Source organism: Sesamum indicum, linkage group LG10 (assembly GCF_026168435.1).
Source record: "Sesamum indicum cultivar Baizhima isolate 11 linkage group LG10, ASM2616843v1, whole genome shotgun sequence".
Classification (NCBI taxonomy): domain Eukaryota; kingdom Viridiplantae; phylum Streptophyta; class Magnoliopsida; order Lamiales; family Pedaliaceae; genus Sesamum; species Sesamum indicum.
Window position 1 is genome coordinate 12,086,771 of NC_142666.1, and position 6,027 is coordinate 12,092,797.

The following is a 6,027-nucleotide window of genomic DNA, read 5'->3' on the forward strand; positions in this document are numbered from 1 at the left end:
CTCTCTAAATATTTATATCATGAATGATGGATTATATAATGCAGTATGGCTTAGAGACGATCATAATGATTATAACTTTATGTTGAGATATAACCAGTTGCATGATGAAAGCAAACGGTTGGCTACTCTTATTATCAACTACAATAGGATCGAAAACGAAACAAATCTAACATAAAAGTATTTCCATACTTTTTATAACCATATATATGTCGTTGTGTCTACTTGACAGAGAGACACATGTACTTAAATTAACATTGGTACTTTTTGTATAACTAAGAGACTCCCACAGTTATATTAACTAATGTATATTCTATATGTACTTAATTTAGATACACGTAGTTAAGAGATATGTGCAGTTTTGTTAACTACAATATCTTCTTTATTTACTTAACTAAGGAACACGAAGTTGTATTAACAAACATATCTTTTATTTATATTGCACCACGTGTAATGATATTAATTAAGGTATTAACTAATGTACTTTTTTTATATCTACTTAACTAAGAGACACATTTATACCAACTAATATACCTTTTCAGTTTTGGTCGTTCCCATGCATTCTCTAATCTCAATAGTACATGTCCCCTTTGGTCGCTTTTTCATTGACAATGGATACTTATTTTCTATCTCGCGATAGACTTCTTCCATAACTGGGAACATCATGGTTTTCCCAAATTGAATTTCTTTGGCTTCCATCTTTCTTCTATTCAAACTTCCATATGATAATAAAACATAGTATCTTGTCTACCCACTTCCAATCTTTGATACAAGAAAAGAAGAATATACATAAGAGGGTGATCCTAATTTTTCATACATCTCAAGTTTGATTGCCGTGTGTATTTCTAAAACAATCAGAGGCCACTTCCAATTCAGATTGAATCAAGCACTCCATAACTATCTTGTTCCCAGATCAACATGACAACCATTGAATTTTCAACATAGAATTGCATGGAGGAAGCCTGCATGTTATGTTCATCATCAGAGTGTTCACCTGCCTTGTCAAATCTGCTAAAAGAATTTAGTGATAGTAAGGACGTATATTATGATTTGTAAATGAAATTTTAGAAGTTCGAAGATGCACGAGAGTTAGTGCTCACCAGAGCCTAGTAAATCACACGGTACATGATGAACATTGCAACGTCGTTCATAGAGCGGATGGTTTTGTTGACTTTCTCATGAAAATAAAACTAGGAGAAAAATTTTTGGTTGGGGAATTAATTAGTGCAAGTAAATTGTATTTCTTGGAACATAAATAATTAGAACTCTTGTTTATTAGTAGATAGATCGTTAAGAAAAAATACATACATTTAAATTAAATAGATAATATTTTAAGAACTACTACTTTTCGAAAATACTTTAAGAATTAAATAGATAAATACATTTAAATACTTTATAACTTCACGAACTACTTTTCGAAAATAATAAAATTTCTCTCTAAGCATTCATTTCATGAATGATGGATTATGTTGAAATATATAACTTGTTAGATATGAAAGCAAATGGTTGGCTACTCTTATTATCAACTATAATAAGATAAAAAAAAAACAAAAGAAGTCTAACGTAGAAGTATTTCCACACTGTTTATAACCATATATATGTCTATGAAATAGTGTCATGTGGATTTTAATATATGTGTTTATACTTGACAAAAGACACCTATGGTTAAATTAGCTTACATACTTTCTTTATCTACTAAACTAAGAGAACCATAATTATATTAACTAACACATGCTGTATATCTACTTAAACTAAAATACACGTAGTCAAGAGACATGTAGTTGTATTAACTAGCGTATCTTATGTATCTACTTAATTAAGAGACACGTAGTAGTATTAACTAGCGTATCTTATGTATCTATTTAACTAATGCACACTTAGTGAAGAGACACGTGCAATTATTTTAATCAATCTGCATCAACTTAACTAAGAAACATGTGCGGTACATTAACTAATGTTCTTTTTATATCTACTTAACTAAGAGATGCATGTAGTTTATATTAACTAATGTACCTTTTCAGTTTTTGTGGTTCCCGTGCGTTTTCTGACCTCAATAGTCCATCTCCCCTCCAGTCGCTCTGTCATTGACAACGGATACTTACTTTCTATCTCGGGATAGACTTCCTCCAGTATTGGAAACACCACCCACTCCCCAAGCTGGATTTCTTTGGCTTCCATTTTTCTTCTACTCAAACTCTCGTATGGTAATAAAACATAATATGTTGCCTTCCCTGTTGCATCCTTTAATCCAATAAAAGAAGAATATACATAAGAGGGTCGTACTAATTTTTGGAATTTCATACATCTCAAATTTGGTCTTATGTAGTTTCTTTTTGGTGTAGCAAAAATGTTAGGAGATGAAAACTTGTACTTATCCACATTCAAATAAAATATGCAATATAAGTGTATGGTCCTTTGTTATATTAGAATTGCTTCTTTCAAGAGTTTTTTGTAGTGGATATAAATAAAGTGGGAATTCTTAAATAAAAAATTAAACCAACCTCTAACATCTCCAAAATGTATTCCGACTGTTCCTCGCATCTCAAAAGTCGGAGCGAAATTGTAGCACCCCCTTCGTTACGAGGGCTATATCTACCCTAAACGTCATACTTATAGTAATCCCTGTATTCATATATATACATTTGCACATAACCATCTAATCAATTTGCATACGTAATCCCAACACGTCATAGTACGTATTATCAACCCACAATATTATATATATATACATATCACACACCACAAGGTGGTTCGTCACAAGTAATCCGTACGCATATATTCTCTGTGTACAAACAAAATGTGGTTTGTACTCTAACTGACAAAGAGGACAAAACTGCATACTGGCCCGACCTGCTTGAGTATAGCGCGTGGACCTATTCTTCAACAGTCATACACCTCATAATCTATTCCTGAAAGAAAATGTCAGCAGGGAAATGAGCCTGCCACTCAGTAAGCAAATAACCAGTCCTATCGATATATGTATATCAAACACAACCCAAACAAGATGAACAAGCAACACGCATGGAATACAATCAATTTAATTCCAACATAATCAGCTTTATTACACCACATGGCTATCCCATAACAAGACAATTAATCAAACTCCATTTATTTCCTAGATTGCTTACGAGAAGGTGATATTGTGTTTTTCCCATCAACTCAATCTCACCGTTATATAAGTTCAAGTGAATCCCCTTGACAGCCGACTCATCAATCTCATTTCGCATCAAAGCTCTTTCATTGCGCACATAGCATTTTCTTTTCGAACATAGCACTTTCTTTTCGCACATAACATTTTCTTTTCGCACATAGCACTTTCTTTTCGCCTTATAGGCTTTTCAACACATCAAGGGGTATTCACACCACAATTATATTCAATTCCACCACTCCCTCATTTCCACATATCACCATTCTTGTAAGCAACTAGTAACGTAAAACCATATATCAATACATTGTTATTCTCAGACACTCACAACACATCAAACAACAAACATAATATTTCAACGTACTTTTCATTCCACGTACACATTATCGTCAATCAAACTACATCATTCACTACTCATATATATTTTTAGATAAATCAATGTTAGCATGAACCACAAAGTCATATAATAGTAATACCACAAATAAATAGAACATATATAGAGAATACCAATTATTTACTTACCTCAACCTCACAACGCTTCTATCCAATAGGTAGTGGTTCGGTCTTTCACTCTACCCCCGTATCCTATAATGAGTTATACCACATATAGTTAATATATCGAGAATATGGTAACTTCTTTTAAATATAATATTAAATATTATTTGTACAATTTCTAATAATTCATTAATATTCCATTTCTATCGAAGTACAAATCTTCGTTTTTTCTCTTTATTAACATAATATTTCTTAAATATAATTTTCAAATCATTTCTATGAATTTTCTATCAATTTATCGTTGCTATATAATTTAATTAAGCAACAATACATAGAATTACATATTTCGTTAATTATTCTGATGGAATTGTGTAAATTAGCTATAGTAATATTCAAATAAAATAAATTTAACAATCTAATTGTCCAACGATATCATTTTTATATCCAATTTGATATTTAATTCGACACTATTTTAAATAGCCAAACTCGTAAAATACTCCGATTAAATAGTACATTACTTAGTATAAACAACATTTAATAAACGGACTAATTAAATTCTATAATTATATAAATTAATAAAAATTAAATTACAATTCGTACCTCTATTTCTTGCTCTTTCTTTTCGCTGAATTTGTGTGTGTGTGTTATGTGTATATTAGTATGTGTATACAACTACAAAACAAAAGAAAAGAAAAGGAAAGGGAGGGTGAGGCGGTGGGAGGTATATTATTATTTACATATATATAATATTATTATTACATATATATAATATTGTTATTATTTTATTTATTTAATTAAATTTTTCTCAAAATATCAATTACGTCCTTCCTAAATTTCTTAATTAAAAGAAATTGTCCCAAAATATTATAACGAACTCCAATTTAATTCATTCAAGTGTTATTATATTCCAATTATGACCCATAATTTAGTGGCTAATTAACTAAATTTTACGAAAATTTACCAATTAATCCTACAATTATGTATTATAATATTTGGGGCGTCACAGAAATTGCTCTAGATTCCACAATGCTAGATGCAACTAGATCCCGTTTCTTCCTTTGGGAAGATCCTTCGTTGCTTGAACCTGCTTGCTCCTGCAAGATTCAATTTTAATTATTAGTTGATAAGTAGACCATAAACATAAAATAAAAAGGGTGTGAATGATTTATAATTAATGTGCCTGACTTTTCTATATGGCAACAAAAGATGAAAGGCATTTTTATTCAATTTCAAAGCCATTCATGGCAAGTACATTGAAAATGTTTCAGAAGAAAAGAAACAAGAAAACGATGAATTTGCTTACTCCTCTAATATTTTAAACTTGTCTGATATTGTTTTGCGAAAAGTTGGTAAACTAGAATCTTCAAAAGCTTTATGAGATAAACTAGAAGAGCTGTACACTGAAATATCTCTACCGAATAAACTATTTTGTTAGAAAAATTCTTCAGATATAAACTTGATCTTTCTAAAAATATTGATGAGAATCTAGATGACTTCACTAAACTAATTCAGGATATTAAACTTACTGGTGACAAATATATTGATGAATATTTTCCTATTGTACTCTTGAATGCCATTCCTGAATCCTATTATGATATAAAGGCTGCTATTAAATACGGAAGGGATAGTGTTAACATAGAAACTGTTGTTAATGGGTTAAAAAGTAAAGAATTAGACCTTAAGACTAATAAACCTAGCCAGAACCAACATGAGATTAATTCTGTTAGGGGTAGGACTAAGTTTAGGAATTATAACTTTAGGTATAACAGCAGAAGTAGGAGTAGAAATAAAAACAGTAGGAGTAAGTCAAGATCAAGAGAAAATAACTTTAAGGATGACAAAATAAAAGATAGACGTTGCTATAACTGTAGAATAAAAGGCCATTACATAAAAGATTGTAGAAAACCTAGACGTGAAAATAGAGATAGAAACTATGATGATAAAGAGAAAATCAATAATGTGTCCATTGAATCAAATGGTGAAGTTTTTGTTGTATATGAAGCAAACTCTGTGAATTCTTTTGACATGCATGAATGATTGATTGTCTGGTTGCACATTTCATATGAGTCCTTTCAAAGACATTTTTACAAATTTGAGATATGAGCATACTGGCTTTGTGTCCATGGCTAATGAGAAAAAATGCGAAATTAAGGGTCTTGGTGACATCTCATTATGTTTTGAAGAAGGTTATAAAATGATTTTGAAAAATATCAGATGTGTTCCTGACTTAAGTCATAACCCTATATCGTGTGCTGCATTAGAAGAAGAAGGGTTAGAAGGAAGGTGGGGTAAAAGTTTCATGAAAATTATGAAAGGCTCTTTGATTGTTTTTAAAGCTGAACGAAAATGAAACCTTTACATCTGCACTGCTACATATGACAATATTGCTG

At 30.8% G+C, this 6,027-nt stretch overlaps 1 long non-coding RNA gene across 1 annotated transcript; it reads right to left on the bottom strand.

The window, feature by feature from the left end:
• Positions 1-3,471: 3,471 nt before the first annotated feature.
• Positions 3,472-4,348, bottom strand: LOC148786663 (uncharacterized). Its single transcript, XR_016068008.1, has 2 exons — positions 4,238-4,348; positions 3,472-3,727 (listed from the first exon to the last, which is right to left on the bottom strand). It is a non-coding gene; the product is annotated as an uncharacterized LOC148786663 (long non-coding RNA).
• Between the last annotated feature and the right edge of the window lie 1,679 nt (positions 4,349-6,027).